This window comes from Cryptomeria japonica, chromosome 7 (assembly GCF_030272615.1).
Source record: "Cryptomeria japonica chromosome 7, Sugi_1.0, whole genome shotgun sequence".
In the NCBI taxonomy this organism is placed as follows: Eukaryota; Viridiplantae; Streptophyta; class Pinopsida; order Cupressales; family Cupressaceae; genus Cryptomeria; species Cryptomeria japonica.
In genome coordinates, this window is record NC_081411.1 from 214,655,227 (window position 1) to 214,674,446 (window position 19,220).

Here is a 19,220-nt window from a genome sequence, read left to right on the forward strand (position 1 = left end):
TTGTTTTTGTTCCAGAAGTTAGGCTTATCGCTATTGAAGCACGGGCGAGGGCCATCCTTTGGGTCATTGTATATCTTGATAAACCCTTTTTTGATGAGAGCCCGCTCACATTTCAAACCCTTGGCAATCATGTCATTGAAGGAGTCTGTGTCTTTCACGTCTAGGTGAAATTCCATTTCATCATTTAAGTTGGAAATAAATATTTCCAATATTTCTTGTTCAAGTAACTGAAGAGCACGTCTGCTAAACACTTGACGCCATCATTGCAGAAAAACTGAAAAATAGCTCTCCTGGTTTTTGTTTAGTGTTACATAGATCAGCCATGGTGATATCACATTCAATGTTGTGTGAGTAATGTGCTAGGAACCTCTGGACTAGTTCTTTGAAGGTCCTAATGCCACCTGGTAGTCGGGAAAACCATGATGTGGTTGTTCCTTCCACAGTTTGGGGAAAGAGTCGCATTAGGTATGTGTCCTCGTATGCCACTTCTAGGCAAGCTGAATGGAATTCTCTAACATGATCTCGAGGATCTCCTTTTCCTTTATACTTTTCAAACTTAGGCGTTTCAAACCCTCGTGGAAAAGGTGGCATATGTAGAGTCTTATCAAAGGGATAGGGACAAATATCATTAATTGAAAACTAGTTAGTGTTCACACCACTATGAAGTTGTTGGGCAAGATTTTCGACTTGTTGCCACAACATGTCTATGTCATTTGGAGGAGGAGGAGGTGGAGGATTGCCTTGATGAAGGTTGTATCTGATGTGATCGCGACCTCTTTCATCCTCATTATGACTTTGGCATTCTGATGCTTGCCTTAGTTGTGCAACATCAAAATCATAGGGTAGTTTGGCTCCCTCTTGAGCAAGTCTTAAAAAGTGAGCATCAGCATTGCTCCTAAGTATTTCATCAAAAAGTCGATTAAAGAGAGGGTTGTGTTGTGCCCTTTCTATTGCTACAGGAGTAGGAGTAATTAGATTTTCATCATTTGGGTTTCGTCCAAGAGCTTCTTGGAATTCATTGATATTTTCCTCCTCTTCTTCCTCAATTTCCATTTGTCTAGATCTAGATCTGGTTTGAGCCATTTTGTTTACAAGTTGTTGTTGAAGTTTGGTGAAAATGATGATAAGTTGTTGATGAAATGAGAGATTTATGTTTGGTGGAGTGTTTTGCATATGGATCTCTAGCACTAAAGGTAGATGTGACCAAAGTCCTTTATTGAATTGCTTGTTGTGTTTGATTGACAATGTTTGATGTGATAAGGTTTAGAGAAATCTGAGATGTGTTACAGACTCAACTACCTAGTAATGAGAGGATTCACTCATAGACTAGTTTTAACCTGCGTAGAAATGCCTCTTAGGATGAGTTTATCCTAGATGTCGAGACACTCTAAAAAGTGATGTATTGTGTTTGATTCAAGCAATATCGAATAGAACTTAGGACAAAAACCTCTTGATGTTTTGAGAGTTGGAATGGATTGATGATGTGTGAATGTGATAATGGATGAAATGTTAACTTCAATAGAAACTTTGTGTTACAAAAGGAACAAACTCTTCCTCTTCTTGTTCAGGGGTTGGTGGTTCTTCCCTAGCTGAATTATATGTGATGCAAATGTCTGGAAAGAAGGCAGGATTGATTTTACCTCCTTTGTTCTTATGATAACTCAAAGCTCAATATTGAGTAAAAGCTCTGCGGTTTAATGACTTTTGATCAAACTCATTTGATTTCCCTTGAAGATATAGATGCATGTGATGTAAGAAGGTTTTATGAGAGACAAAGATTTGTCTATTATGATAGAAGAATTTCCTTCTTTTGATAAAAGCCTTTTGAGCTTAATGGTCTTTTCTTCAAGTTGATATGTTGATGAAGATTCTTCTTTCTCAAGATGTGAAGAATGGTCATATAGTTTGATATTTTTGTTGTTGCACTTGTTTTGGAATTTTTGTTGGTATTTTTGAAAATGTGTTGAAAATTATATGTTGGATGAATACTTGTTTTGGAATTGGATTTTTGATTTTTCTTTGACAAGAAAACAAAGCAAGCACACAAACACAAGAATGTTGCCTCAAAAAGGCACAAATAAGTGTGGGTCTAGATCAACCCAATCCTTGGACTTCTTATGACCCTTTCCTTCCAAATGTTTTTGAGTATGTTTTTTCCAAAAAGCTTGAAGTCAGCTCAGTTTATCACTGGTCTTGACACAAAATGAAGACACTTCAAACACTCTTTATCCCTAAGGTCAAATGGCCAGTTGTGATAATTTCAGCCCACATCTTGATATTTCTTCAACTTTCATACTACATACCTTATGAATCTTGTCGTGTCAGGTAAGGATGTGACATACTAAGTCTTACACAAGCATAACAAATAGATGATCCATATGATGGGGGAGTCACCACTTTTATCAGGATATAAGTAACCTTTCAAAAAGCTATGTTTCTACTCAAGGAAATATGTATGGTGAGTATCTTGGGAGCAAAACCTTCTATGCTCTTGCAATGAACTTCTCACAAATATCCTCAATCAATAGAATGGGTGGGCTACTACATAAAGGTGTTTAGTAATTTTCTATGTCTTTGGACATAAGTTCATTCTGCAGTGACTCACTTAAGAGCCTTGTAACTTGAGGTGAGGCCCATTTGTCCTTTCGGCTAGTTACACTATAGGAACAGCTATACCCAAGGCTACAACTTTCACTCACACCTGATTTCTATAGTGGCTCGAAGGATTTACCGTACGAGGTCGTTCCCAAGAGTGATGTGTCTCTTGGCAGGCCTCTATTAAAAATAGAAACTTTGACTTTTATTAACACTTTTCTCTTGCACCTAAGACCACGAAAGCCAAGGGAGAGGATAGTGTGTGTTAAAAGTAGGACCACTCGACAAACTCTTTTGCACAAGTGTGTCAAACACAAAAGACACTTGTTCTTTTTAACTTGTCATTGCAATGGTGATCTAACTATTTGGAGATGTTGCTCCAACAGCCATGGTGTTCTTTTTATCCTTCAAAGGCAATATGTTGAGTAAACTAGGAAAAATGAAATCTTGGTCAACTTAATGAAAAAGCATGTTTGCTTGAAGTAAATCACTTTTGAAAAATGAAACAAGTTGATTATTCTTTTTATTTGCCCAAAAACAAAGTGTGGATTGTGATTTTTAACTTGAGTTGGTGCAAGGAAATCAAAATTTGTTTGGTTGAGTTTTAGGCACCAAAATGAAGTGTTCAAGTTGCCTATCTTGCATGAAAAACAAAGTTTGTTGTGATATTTAAAGCACCAAGTGAAAATTTTGATTTTTAAGCACCAAATGAAGTGTTTAAGTTTGTTTTAACTTGCAATAAAATCAAGAAAAGGGAATTTCTAAAATTTTAAGCAATAAAATGGGTTAGTTCAAACTTGCATAGGAAACGAAGAGTCAGTAAAATCCGAATACATGGTGGGCCTCTACAAGCCTAAGACAAATTAATTTTTTGGTTACAAGGCATTTTTTTACAATGCTTTGTTACAATAGCACTACTCTATGTGAGAACAAAAGTGCTACTTAACACAAAAGCACGATAGTAATGACAAAGGCGCTAAACTAATTTTTTATACATAAAGTCAAAAGTGCTAAAAAGGGAACAAAAGCGCTATACTAGAGACAACAAGGCTAAGTTTTGGACAATAGCGCTAAAAGACCAAATTACAATAGCGCTAAAGCATGAACAAAGCGTCGAAGCGCGACCTGTGTGTCAAGTAAAATAGTAAAAAAGTTAGTTTTTTCAAAAAGTTGTTCTTCGATTCATGTCGGGTTCACCAAATGATGCTCTGCAAAATGGGGTTATGTTAGACAAAAACCTATGGTTGTATAACACATAAGAAGCACAAGAAACAAAGATAAATGTTAGTGTTAATCAACCAAAGACTAATCTAAGCAGTCATACCAAGAGAGACACTAAAAACAGAATGAAGCATTTAACTATGAAAATAAATGCAAGAAGACATCTCCAAATGTCCTCTACCATGCTTGTAGCTCCTCCTCCCTTGTTCCTCTCCTCTCCAAGTTCCAAATTAGTGTAGCTCTCAGTAGCCTTTTGCACTATGGATGCCTTATAGAGGTTCAAGATTGAAAGATGATTAATCTAAAATGTTATGCAAATGTGAACAAGAGCTAAAATAAGAGATTATCTAACTAGCTAGTGTTGACTTAAAAACAAAAGAGTGAATATGATTTATTTATACTAAATGCTCTCTAAAAATGGCTATAATGTAAATGCTTGAGAATGCTAGAGGATTTGAAAATGAGGAATGTGAGCTCTCTTTATAGGTAAAATGGAGCAATGGATGGTTGAGATTGAGTAATCTCAACAAGGGTGAGGATTGAATGATATTCAATCCATGTGAGGGCTTTCAACCCAATCCCAGGATGACAAGTGTCAACATGAGATGGTTTGAGAGGAGAGGGAAGAAGAATTAAATGCTTGACATGACTTGAGGGTTAACTTGGGAGGTAAGGTTAAGGCTGGGTTGAGTGAATAAATTCATTATTCAAAGAATATTGATTTTATCCAATGGATAAACTCTTGTGCAAGAGTTAGTGAGGATAACCATGGTCAAAGCAATAAATACTTGAGGAGAAACATGGGTTACAAGAGGGTTGAGTTAGGGGTCAAAGTCCCTAACCATCAGTGCAAGTGGATTTAACCATAAATGGTCATGTAAGAGCCTTTAATGGTTTGGAAGCCTTTAGAGGCTAACCATTTTAAGAATTAAAGCCTTAAATGTCTTTCAAAGGCTTCAAGGGCTTTAAGAAGTGACTCCAAGTTGCTTAGGAATATGACAATATTTAGGTTATGGATTAGGCTAATTAGGAAGGGGTTAGAAGAATCTAGAAGGGGGTTAGGATTGCAAGTGGGTTTTGTAGGAGAATGCAAGTGGGAGGAATTTTGGGATTTTCAATTAAAATAAAATCATTTATTTCAATGAAATGGTGTAATTTGCATTTGGATAGATATTTAAATAAATATTAATTTATTTAAATGTGAATGTGAATTTTGGATTTTATTTAAATAAATCTTAATTTATTTATATGAGAAAAATGAAGATGAAGCATTTAAATGCTTGAAGACTTTAAGGGAAACCATTAAAGGCTTAAGAAGAGTCTAGAAGGAAGCCATTGAGTTTGAAGACTTTAAGGGAAACCATTAAAGGCTTGAGAAGACTCTAGAGGAAGCCATTAAGTTTGAAGACTTTAAGGGAAGCCATTAAAGGTTTCAAGTGGGTGAGGATAAATAGGATTTTAAATAAATTATTTATTTATTTAAAATAGTTGTGCAACTTGCATTTGTAGGAAAATACAAGTGGGTGGAGGATAAAGGTGATTTAATTAAACAAATATGATTTATTTATTTAAATAATGGTCTGAATTTGGTTAAGTGAATTAAATCAAATAAATTGAATAATTTATTTAATTAATAGGAGAAGAGGGTTAAGGTAAATTAATTAAATATTAATTTAATTAATTATTCATTGATGGTTAAATAATAAAATAAATACTAAATATTTATTTAATTAAGTGGACAAATTTATGTGACTACAAAAATATATTGTGTGAAATACTTTGAAAATAAGTTTTTATAAAGCATTTTTAGGATGGAGCCATCCTTATGCATTGTTAAACCATCAACTCTAACAGCTAATATTAGAGTTATGAGGTTTGAAACCATTTAAAAGAAGAAATATCCACATGCACGAGTTACTTAAAAGAGCCAGTATAAATATAAAATAATAATAGAAAATATTTTGTGAGAGTGAAAGTAGTAGTAGGTGCCCATCTAGGGTTTCAATAGGGAGAATGGAGGAAACCTATGAAGGGGATGATGATGGCGAGAGGGTGACCCCATTTAGGGGGTTTATGATCCTCCTCCCTCTTGCTCTGGTGCTCTCCTGTTTTGGGTCTTCCACTTTGGGTGCGATGGATTCACTTCTTTCACTCATTGTCTTGGGTGCTACAACTTTTTTGTCCTAGGAAATATGGCTCGTAGATGTTGGAGAAACTATGTCGCCAGGCTAGGATACCAAATGGAGTGGATAGGGAGTGAGAGAGCGAGATCGGTTAGGGTTTCTAGAGTTGGAGGTGCAGGGGTTGGGGAAGATGATGATGCTATGGATGATGGTGTGATCCCCCACTTCTCACTATCTCTTTATGCAGCTGTTTGGGACCCAGATGGTTGCAAATTTTTTGAATTTATGATTGTTGGTTGGAGTTTGAAGCTGCAGGGGATCTCTGTTATGGAGGCCTGCGTGCCTTTGTTTTGTTTTCTCTATGGGTTCCTTTTTACTATGTTTGAAAATACCTCACTTTCCATGTCTTATGTAAGAGGTTCCTTGTTGTTTTGCAGGATGTCTTTTTTCATCTATTCTCAGCCCATCCTATTGAGGGGGACCATTCCTCTATTATGGGGAAGTGTTGGGTGAGCTTGATGGGATGGATCCTAGTAGGGGTTTTGTTAGCCCTTTTTCTTAAGGCTGGTGTGCCTTTATATCTTTCCTTGTTGTTGGATCTCTCTCCTATTTCTCCTATAGAGGTGGAGAGCTTAGTGGAGTCTATTTGCAGGCTTTCTGATTATATCAGGCCTCTTCATTTTTGTAAGGTTGTGGGTGGCTTTTCAAAACCCAGTTGTCCAACAAAGCTTCACTATGCCTTCTTTTGGTCATTGGATTTTAGCTTGTGGCTAGTAGATTGGATATCTTTGTGGATTATCTCTCTCCTTTCAACCCCTATGGAGGTGGGTCACTATCCTATAGAGGTGGAAGGGATTTGTATTGTTAAAGGTGCGATCAGATTCTATGGGATTGTTGGTTGGTTCTTGGTGGTTTTGGGAGCCATTTTAAAACCCAAATAGTAGGTTAAGGGAGCCTCTCAAAACCCCCTTGCTTTTGTCTGGCTAGATGCTAACAGTTTTGAAGGGCCTAGCTTAGATTGTGATTGTTTTTGGTTAAGGGCCAGGTAAGTCTTTTGCTGCCTATTTTTTCTATATGTGGGTAGGGGAACCCAGAAAAATCTTGATGTATGGATAAGGGAGTCTATCAACTTCATCTAAATATTTATTTTGTGTTGCCAGTAGGTTTTGTAATGATATTCTTTTAGTTTGGCTAGCTTATTTATGCTTGTGGCTATGTTGGCTTTTGGTTGGCACTAACTAGATTTGTTGTAGTGGTCTGCTGTTTTAATTTACCTATCTTTTTTTGGTAGAAGTCTCATTGTAGGTTCTAGATCCTGGTAATTTTTTAGTGTTTCAAGTCCCTTCAAAACCTATTGTATGGGGTTTCGGGTCCCCCTCAAAACCTATTTTTCCCTTAATAAAAAATAATAAAAAATCTTACAAAATAATATAACATAAAGAATAAGAAAAGTAGTAATCTTATATTTAAATGATCTTTTTTGAACAACATAGTTATAATAAAATAATAATTAATATAATCCCTTTGACAACATTTTTCAAAAATATTAGACTATTTTACTAAAATATACACCCACAATTTTGGATAGACACTCCACTCATTTGTTGTTTGGTTGAGAAAACTTTAAAAGAATGATGTTTTCAATAGTCTCCTTGCCGACCAGAAATGGTCGTGTTAAGTCCATGTGGGCCTTCCTCTCAACAACAAGTTCTAGGAAAGCACATCATGGCCCCATGTTCCTAATTAAGCAATAAATAAAGTAGATTGGTATTGAGTCCCTTGAGGAGAAGCTCAAATGGGATTATATATAGTGTAAGATAATAATTCTAATACAAACCTTTAGTAGTAATACAAATGTGAGATGGAGCAGAGTTGTAAAACAAAGCTCCATGGATTAAAACTATTATCTTCTTAGGGAAAAGATAATTATGAGGAGATAAATCGACATGAATGCCTGCCACACGACTTTCTCGGGCTAGGTAAATTTCTTAGGAAAAAAATGAAACTATATTTGGATGGAGGCCAAATTTTTGTTTTGCTCAAGAACTCCAAACACCTTATCTAGGAGTAAAAATTTTGTGAACAAAGATCCAATAATCCCTAATAAAAAATGAGATCCAACAATCTCTAATTTAGTTCAAACGAGATGAACTTGATAGAGAAAAAAAAGGATTTCTAGTACAAATAGGCTGTGGTGGTTTTGGGATTGTTTACCATGTAAGTTCCTTGGGAAATCATTGTTAATTATAGTATTAAACACATGATAACCTAATTATGTGTAAACATATTTTATAAAGAGAAATTTGTTTGGTAAAAAAAAAATTAGCAGCTAAGGTCTCATATAGTGAAAGATGTCGAGGTCTAATACCATATTTTGTTCTACTTTCTAAAGGGAATTTTGTCTAATGGAAGACACATGGCAGTGAAGGTTTTGAGAAAAGAAAGTCTTCAAGGAAAAGTAGAGTGGATGAATGAGTTGAACATTCTAAGCAAGCTTAACCATAGAAACATTTTGACACTTGTGGGATATTGCTTTGAAGAATTTATGATACTATATGATTGTATGGCACGAAGCTTATGAAGCTCCATTTTTGGTAAGTAGCCAATGCAATTTTTTCACTTATCTGTTTTTATGTGATTGAAGGTTTTATCTTGACAATATAAATATGTTTAACCACCATATGCAAAAGAAACATAGATGTTTATTGACTAGCCAACATGATTCAACATCTTATTGGACATAATAAGAGGAGTCGTGTTTCTCAAAATGGTGCAGGTGTGCACATAATGCACAAAGACAACAAGCCAACTGACTGTTTGAAATTATTGTTGCTCGAGTCAAGTCTACATGTAAGTCTTCACCTACCTATCAGGAGAGCTATAACAAACAACCTGGAGAAGATTTGGTTGGGATCTCCATCACAACAACTCCTAATTGCAATGAGTTTTTTGAATTTGAATTTGGGGAGAATTTTGAGTGGACAACAAATAGACAAAAAGAGAGAACATTCTCTAGTCAGTGAGTTCGGTCCAGTTAGTAGAGAGAGATACTAACATACTAACCCACTAACATACTAACCCATAGTAAATCATGCATGTTAGTGGGTTAGTATGTTAGTGGTTTTTCTCTTCTTTTCTTTCTGTTAGTTACATTGCATGGTGAATTTCTCTCGCATTACATCATGGACCTTATAGGTCTTTTACATAATTTTTACATGCGATCATTCTTGTCTTTTACAATAAGATAAAATATACATGATAATTACATAAAAATTTATCTGGAATCTCTTATTTTCTTTGTCTCCGGATGTGTCACCTCTGTTGTCCTAGATAACCTCCACTCGCAAACCAGATGACGGACATATGACCTAGGCATTTCATCTGCCCAACCAAATGAAGGATAAGCTTCTCGATGCTCTTGATAAGCTCTCGTCCCTCATAATGAAGTATCCTAGCAAGACGATACCAACTAGCAGGAAAGGAACCTATACATTCATGTAAAACTAACAACCCATCTTGGTTGAACTAACTACATGTGTTATGGCAGGGAGAAAAATAAATAATTATGATGGTCATCATTACCCTATTGGGGAGGTGAAGAAAAATCACCCTTCCCTGGTTAGCCCATAAACAAGCACCCTGTTCCATAAGCATCCCGCATAGACACAAAATTTAACCCTCCCTAGATTAATATCAAAAATAATATTTATTAAAATTATTATTGTTTTAATTTTTCCTTTCCCATATTAATTTTGTTATTTCTCATTTATAGAAATAATTCATTGTACTCTTGTATATTTATATCTACATATATTCTTATAATACTTTATTTTTCTATCACTTTGTAATCTAAAACCCTCTCGTAGGTAGAATTTTTCTAGTCAAATTTAATAATTTTTCCCTTTACCATATTTGGTATTCCCAATTATAACTTAATTACTAGCAATCCCATTAACCCAAATAAATTATAAAGTTAAAGAATAAGGCTAGCCGATATTATAGAATTCAAATAGAATTAAGAAAATGTGAATAACTCACCCTTCTCAAGCAATCCATTGGGTTGTTATCAAATAGAGTTTTCTAAAAACACATCTTTAGCAAAAAGTAAAAGAAAATAAAACTAACTACTATCTATGTTCTTTTTTGATTTGTGTTAGGCAAACTAGAGGATGAGGGCGTAAAGAATGAGGAATACGTGGAAAGAAGAGGAAAAAGTGAAAGCGCTGAAGGACTTTGGGCTGAGGATTGTTAGGATTAAGAAATGAATTAAAAGAACAGAGAAAACAGAATTATAAATTCACAATAAAGACAAATGAGACACACAGATTTATCATGGTTCAACAATCGCCTACGTCCGCACTTAAATCAGGGGAATAAATATATTAATAACCAAGTCTGGTTTGTACACACACAACTACAAGCAGCTCCAGAATTCATTCCTACAAATGATATGCAATTAGCTCTTAAAGAGCTTACAAGGAGAAGTTGTTGAAGAGCCAAGAGTTTTGGTAGCAAAAGGAAGGAGTCTGTTGGACTTCACTTCCAAAAAGGGTTACCCAAGGAGATGTTAGACGTTGAATTCTGCAAAAAAAAAAATTGCCCTGCCCACCTTCCCCTTCCCCACCTTGATTTCAACTTGCTATTGCTGAAGTGAAGTAGGGAGAGGGAGGCGTTGGAAGTGAAGTAGAGAGAAGGGTGTGGGAGTTCGAACTCTCCCAGCCCCAAACACCATGCCTCAACATATCACCCCCTCCTTTCAATATGTAATTTCTTGTAGATAGAGAAACTGAAAATGATTTCCCTATTGCTAGAGCAAACAAAATCTAACTAAATGCATGGTGAAGGAGGCTGAAAAAGGTGTGGGAAATAAAGAGGATAGCCTAGAGTGGTTGAAGAGATAAAACGTGGAGGAGAGTAGAGGGGTAATCAAACATACATCCATATTATTTGTTGATAAAAAAGTTCAATTTAAACCAATCTCCTAATCAACAATTTAATAATGGTCAAAATCTGAAAGAAACCAATGAGGGTGTTTGACAATACAATTTCCAGCTAGTCAACTTGAGAAAGAACCCAGTTGCAAGGAAAGGAGAGAATGTGATGAATATTTGCAGCTAGTTGCCTCCTTCCGAGTTGATATGATGAACACTCCTATTGGAAATCAATCTCAACAAGAATGAAGAAGGCAAGAAAATAATTGGATGCCAAAATAGGTCAATAGTCCCTATATATATAAATATTAAGGCTAAGTTCCAAGATAATGCATGAAGAATGCATGATTTGAAAATAATTTAATATTAAGCTTTAAAAATAAAAATTACAACTTATAATTTTAATTGCATGATATTGTTTTATTTAAAAATTGAGAAATATTTAGATAATTAAATTCTAATTTAATTACAATTTAAATGTAATTTTTTTTTACAAATTTCATATCTCATGCATTGAGTTTTTTTGAAAATAGATTAATTTCACATGATTATATTTTTAATTAGTGTTAATTATCTTATAAATTTACAATTTGTCTTTTTTGTATATCCACGTAGGTAAATATAAATAGTTGCAAAATCAATTATATTTTAATAATTTAACTCTTTAATAAATTATTTTATCTATTAGTTTAATTCTTTAAATATAGCATATGTGCATGTCAAAATTTTAATTTAAAATTGTAATTTATAAATCTTGATTTTATATTTTTAATATTTCACTATCAAATATTATATTTTTCATAATTAATTATTATTAATTTCTTTAATTAATCACTTTATTAATTTATTTTAACTTTTGAATAATCATATTTCAATAATTCAATTAAATTCTAGCATTGATCTATATATTTTGTAATTTAATTATCGAATAATCTATTATTACATTTTAATTATTAAGTTCTTCAATAAATTTATTTTTAAATTCCTAAATTTAATTTATTAATTTTTATCCAATTGGTTTTTTTTTTTTTTTGCACAGGGTTGCAATCCTTAGGTCACTACTAGCAGGCTAGAAAACCCCTCCTCGGTCATATTTCTGCCTTCAATGATTAACCTACAACCACCTTATGCTCGGCAAAAAGTCGTCAGATCACACTATCAAAAATGTATTACATCATTATCACATAAAAGAATTAATAACGTTAAGCATCATAACTAAACAACATAAATCATCATCATTAAATAATGACATTATAGTACTATACATCATCATAAAAGTAACTAATCATCATCAACAACATAATACCATCTAACATCATTAATAATCTAATTAAGTCATCACGTGCAAAATGTCAACAGTTTCAGTATCCGTAGGGGTCATATGAAATAAATCTAACTATGATCTGAATCGAGTCGTGACACAACATATCAGAAAGAGAAATGTAGCTTGAAAGTGAGTGCAGAGAATTTAGTTAACAGCAGCAGCTTGTGTGCATTTGTGTGCATTTTGTCAGTAGAGCAAGATAGCTCTGTATGGTCTGTTAGTAAAGTAGTGATTGCTCCACTATGTGTAGCTCCAAGTGAGCATTTGGTTTGTAGTGAGCTCAAAGAAGCTCCATGTTTTGTATGTTTGTATGGAGCTCCTGATCGCTGGCAGTAATTTGTAATCAGTAGATTTTGTGTTTAGCTTGTTTTGTATTTTGTAAATCATTTCCAGCTCAATTGAAATATCAAGTTTGCATGTCTCCTTATGTGTTTTGAATTAATTTTCTGTGGATTTGTTCCCAATTGTTTAGAGATTGAGAGAGCAATCTCTGTGCGTTTGTGGGTTCGCCCAACTTGAAGATTTTGTATCCTTTCACACCGACATTCTTCTGGATGAAAATCTGAATGCCAAGATTTCTAATTTTGGCTTTGCACAAATACAGCTACAGTATGTTAGAGATATAATCTCAACTATCCAGCTGTACACATCCGTATGAACATTAATATTTGCCACTGTATTCTTTGCATCATCCTCATCAGCAGTCAATCCTCCTATTTAAAAAATGTGCATGCAATTCTCCTCATGTCAGTTGGGAGCAATTAAATATTTCAACAATTTCTCTCTTATTTCAACCACTAATTGATTCAACACAAACCAACTATGTTTGTCAATAACATCTATGGTTGACTTCATTTCTTCTTTTGAGTTGTGTGGGCTTCTCTCCTACAACAATGCCTATATTGTGTGGTGATCTCCCTTTAGATTGCATTTTATTTTGCTATTAGTCTTTCAAGGGTGCATGCTTTCTCTCCTCCTATAGAGGGTTTCACTTTATTTTGATAGAAACACTATGGCTTTTTCTAAGGACAAGTTGATTTCACTTCCTCAAAAATTAAGGGCTTCACCTTTCTTGGAGATGGATTTAAACATGTCTTCTCATCACGCTTATAGTTTTTACTATTTGTCGATGTTCTGTCATTTTTTTATCCTCTAATTTAATCATTTCTTATCAATTTGGTTTAAATTGGTCTTCTTGTCCATTTGATTAAATGGTCTAATATCATTTTATCTCTATTTTGATCCCATAACATCATTCTGTCTCCATTTCTTGTCCAATGACATCATTTTGTCTCCATTTCATTCCCAATGACATCATTTTCTCCCCATTTCAAGCCTATGACATCATTTCGTCCCAATTTCATATCCTTTGGCATCAGTTGGGTTGCATTTTTATCTTATGACATCAATTTGATCTATTCCCTAACTCTTAACATTAATTTGACTTGTTTGATGTAATCTCAAGGAGTTCACTAGGAAGATGATTTGGGGTGCTTTCCTAAACCCCTATGTTTCTAATTAGATGATTTTGGTTTGATGGGAACCCAGTTCCCATTGGTTAGATGCTTTGGTCAAAAGCTACTTTCAAAAAAGAACCTGTCCTCCTTTTTGGTTTCTTTTTGGTTATGGTGATCTCACTGCTTGTGAGTTACCCTTGTGCACCCATTTGGCTGTTATGTATTAGTAACGAGCCTATCCCATCTTTATCTAATCAAAACATTAATTTGAATTGATTCCCTTTTAGGTTTAATTAATTAAGCCTCTTTCATACTAACACTTCTTCCAAGATAAATAAATAATATTTATTTATTTATCACTTTATCTATCAATTAAATACATTTATTTTATTTAACTCCCTAATTGATAAATATAATGAGAAAATTAATAATTTCTATTTATGAATTTATCATGAATATCTTTATCTACCTGTTAATTTTAACTAACATGTGGAGATAACTAATAAATTCTATTTATTAAATCCTCCATTTATCCTCTTAGTGGAGATATTTAATAATTTTATTTATTAAATCCTCTATATTATCCTCTTTTCTTGACATGCTTGATCTTTTTGGCTTTTTCCATATTAGCTCATCTTCTAAATGGCAAATTTGAGTTGCATTCGATCGTGTCCGTTCAATTTCCTAAAAATCAAATCTATCTTGGTTCTTCAATAATATCCAAATTTCTATAAAATGTGTCCTCATTTTTCATTCAAATGGTTAATTTTCTAATATTCTCATTGTTATTTTGTCTAAATTATCTTAGAAAATCATGTTTGCTAGTATTCTCGCTATCAGTCTATCTAATTTGTCTTTTCTTTCATTCATATGTGTGCACTTTGTGACTTGAGAGCGACATATCAATATTAGAGAAAAAAGAAGAGGCAGTGAGGCTTCATCAAAGGAGCATGGAACTTATGGTTTTATTCATGTTTTCATTCACGTTTTCATTTGATGGCCTTATTAGTTAGATTGAGATTTATTTTCATGATTGTATGAGTTTCGTGATTTGCTTTAATCATTTTTATAGTTGACTCATGATTTCCTAGTAAACAGTATGAGGCCAAATGAATCAATGCATCTAGTATTATATTACAATGCGTATGGTCTAAAAATGTACTAAATGAATTAAGGGGCAAGAATCCATAGTCTCTTAGATATGCTTTTAAAATTGTAATATATATAGAGAAAAACATGAAAGGATTAATCAAAATAAGTTTAAAAAATGATGTCAAGATTTTGAATAACCCTAGAGGACATACCCTAAGCCCTTGGAAACATAAGACAAGCTTGATAATGTCATGAAATGACCTTAGGCACAAGGTAGTTATGAATAAAAAAGGCATGTCCCATGATAGACCAAATTATTAGAAGCTACAGAGAATTCAAAAGTTATCTAATCAACCTTACAATATGAAGTCACATAATGGTAAATTGATGCATAATAACCAAAGAGGCTCATAAAGTAAGGAAACAATTGATCTTCTCAAGAATCTTAGATTACATGTGGTAGAGGATAACCCCGAGTGGGTGGTATTTCCCCTCTCATGCATTGAGATGCATCAATCTGGTGGACTTCATAGTCTTATCCTGATATCCAAATTGATGAGTGAGGTTGCTACTCAGGGGGAGTAGTCAGTGTTGTGGTTTAGGTGTTCAAATTTGAGACTATTTGGTAAGGGGGAGTAGTCAGTGTTGTGGTTTACGTGTTCAATTAAACAGAGATATGCTCTGTAACATGTGAGCAGGAAAGTTCATCAAAGAATATATGGAAATGAACTACTTGTTGTGGTGAAGGAACAAGACAAAATCACAGCAGAAAGCATCACTTTAACAGCTTCGCTCATCCCTTCAAAAATCTCTTGCTGCAAATCAGGATTATTATTTTTCATTTGTTTATAGTATTTCTCATTTGCAGAAATGTTATCGAATTTTTATTAAATATTAGCTATTCAAAAAAGCCCTGCTGCAACCCAACATGCATTCCCCAATCATTTCAATACGTCAACGGCCACTATATGTACCTTGGTAGAAAGATGGGACTTCAAAAATTTCTATGTCAAACCGCCAAAAACACTACCATTTGAAACATTCAAACGAAAATCAGTGTCCCCTGTTTCTGAGTTTAGACAAACAAAACATTGTTTGTAATTTGCGAAATGAATAGATTACATTATTGTAATGTAATATAATAGACATTAAGTTTTCACAATCTAAGAGATAAATCAACTGTTTCTGAATTCGATTGTGTATAAATTTTTTCATCAAATTTACACATAATCTAATCTAGAACAACTGATTTATATGTAATGTAATATGTTATTTAACTGATAAAACTAATAAAATCATAACGATACAGAAAAAACATAAAAACTGAATTGCATAATAACAGTTGACGATGATACACAACTTTTAAAATTAATAAATGAAACATTTCAGTAAACTGTGATTTATGGACACTTGATTAGAATAAATTGAACACCATAAAACCTCTTACTGCCAACAGTATTAATAAATTCAATTCCTAAAATACATTACAATATGAAAAAGTAAATATGGGGCATACAGTTATCTCCAACACTTATTTGTACAATGCTTCAAACATAAACCCACCTTGGTTTCTATGACATTCCTAAGCCAAATGTAAGAAATCTTGTGTGATTGGAAGTAGAATGCGATTGGGATCAGATTCAATTTCACTTAACTGTTCCATTGGAAGATGCATGTATACTATCCAACTACCGTCTCCTGCAGGGCTATGAGTAGGCATGACATAGCCTGCTTCAGCACCCCAAGGGAAATGGTAGCTTACAAAAGTAGGCTTTCCCCATCCAAAATCAACCTCATACAAAGGAAACCACGGTCCAGAAGACACCAAAACTGCAGGTCCTGAGGACTCCATGTCCTCTGCTCCGAAGTAAATCTTGGCTAAGACAGGTGTTGGCTTTGTAGTCTCCACGAAGTCAATTAAGCTTTGAAAGGGTTCCTCATTTGCTGCACTCTTTATGGCATCATGAATTAACCCTGCACTCCGAAAAAGTGGTTTGTTTTTTATATAACCAGCATTAGACTCAGCAAAGGGCAAGGTTAGAACATTGCCAAAGTAATTAGCAGAAATCCCAATCTCCTTAAGTGTTGGCGTCCATCGACAACTATTCCTATTTTACAATTCATGGTGTCCTTGACCTTGTGGGTGCTTATCAGTAGCTTCCACAAGTAAGCACTGAAAACCTCTAATTTGGTGTTACTCTTACCATCTTTTTTTGCATTGAATTGGAGATCCATAATGTTCTTGATATCTAGATAGTAAATTCTACTTACTAAAGAAGGTGGGTGAGGGTTTTCTTGGTTGAATTCTTGTGAACAATGCCGCACATACATATTGTTAATTTCAGCACAGTGAGCAGGGGAATCTCGGCGGCATAATATGGAGCGTGTAATGCTTGGATGCAGAGATGCAGTCATTTCTAGAAAGCTTTGCCCAACTTGTGAGAAACATGTTTGCAGAGTATGCATCTGCAATTCTGTGGTCGAAAGTGCAGCCAATAACAAGACCTCCACAGCCAAATTCTGTCACCTGCAAATACCTAAAAACTGTTAAGATTGTTATGCAGAAAGCAAAAAGGGTAGAAAGAATTATGTGCTCTTACCTGAACAGAAAAGACAGGAATGCCATCTTCTTGAAAGGGTTTTGAAAGTAAAGGAACAAGCTTCCCCTGCACAGACTCATCAGGGTCGTATAAATTCAGTTGAGAAAGAGGAGCTGCAGCATAAGCTTGGGTGAAGCGAACTCCCTTGTTATTGCAATGGACCTTTGGTAGGCCAATACTATCTGTAACCAATCTTCCCACAAATACATAATAGGACACTAACACCCCAATCTTCCCACAAATACATAATAGGACACTAACACCTTCGAGAGGGAAGTCTTGAGATGAGATAGTGCTGATGCAAAAGTCCTAGGAAAGGGATTTTTATAACAGAAGAACACATGGACAGAAAATGGAGGAATAAGGAGATCTAGATTTGACAGAGGAAGGATGTGCTGCTGCATTGGAAGTGTAGGCACTATAACTTCGGTGTTAACAATCTTCAACTCATAATCTTTGGAAATGGGAGCGTTAACCGAAGCCATCTCAGCACAATCTCTACAAGCTTATCCACGAATGCAAGTTTCAACCATTCTTGTTAGTTTATAGCATTAGAAGTGCCGATTTGCTTGGTTTACTACTAATTAACCCTATTCCGATTCATTGCCTAAACAAAATTTCTTGTTAATTCTTCAGTAGCCTGTACCACACAATATAAATTTTATCTTATCCAAAACGACGAGGAACATATTAATGTAGGAATTGCGCTGGCCCCGTGTTATTTTGTTCTCCACGGTGTACATATTGTCTTACCCAAAACGACGTTAAACCTGCAAACTAAGAATTGTGGTGGTCATTCTGTGCTCGTCTATTCCAACGATTTAAATATTTTTTAATTCAATTGTTCAAATTAAATTTTCTCTAATAAGGTGGATTTTATTTAAAAATAACGCACTTTCTCACTTTAACATGGATTCTCGTATTTGCTAATCTAGCATTTCTTACTGCAGCTTTTAAAACATGTCAAAAGCTTCAATGATTGAGTCCCCCGGATTTAGTTGTGTTTCCCGCATAATTAGGCACCCAATTAACCTACACCATATGATCTTTTACTCTCACGCCTTTAATATAGAATTATGTTGTACTTTGTTTCAAAGGTTTAAATTAAAAAATCATTAAATTTTGATTAAGTAGCATCATTTAGATGTGAAAATGTTTTGTTACTATGAGAAATAGGTTAGTTATTTGAGAGTGATTCTCTTGTGAACAATTTTCTAATGACATCATCAACGTTTTTTTCATTGTCTATTCGTACTTCTTCATCTTTTCAGCACTTATTTCTTAAAGATGAGGATATTGTTCTAGTTTCATCACCATTGCCAATTAAGATACATAGATATAAGGTGTTAGTATTTTGAGTCATGCCAATTTGGATGATCTTCAAAAGTTTTTTTTGTTGTCATGGGTATTCTTAAGTGGGACACATTTATAATAGAGTAATATTCTTATTTTATGAGAATTTTAAAATTTTCAAGAACTTTTTCTAGTTTTATTGTTGAGAAAACATTGTGTTGGATGCATGGTTTTTATAGTTCTTCTAATAGTGTCATTACTAAACATACACTTAGGTCTCAAGGGTTTATTCATGATAAGCCTACCTAAGTATCTATTTGATAAATCAAAGGCTCTTTAATGTTTGACTAATAATTAAGTGCAAGCTTTCTATTTTCTTCAATTATAATAGAATGATATAGGGTAAACTTTTGTTGTTGCAAGTATTTATTATTTTGTTTATTGAAATATTTCTCTCATCAGTTATTGTTTTGGGACTATTTTTCTCAATTCTTCTTCCAATTTGAGAATTCAATGGAAGTCGATTATGATTACTAGATGACTTTCTTAGTAGGAAAAGATATGTGGGAAATTGTAGAAACAGG

At 34.1% G+C, this 19,220-nt stretch overlaps 1 pseudogene; it reads right to left on the reverse strand.

Annotated features, from left to right (window-relative positions):
• Window positions 1-16,204: 16,204 nt before the first annotated feature.
• On the reverse strand, window positions 16,205-17,849 carry LOC131856584 (coniferyl alcohol acyltransferase-like; annotated as a pseudogene).
• Between the last annotated feature and the right edge of the window lie 1,371 nt (window positions 17,850-19,220).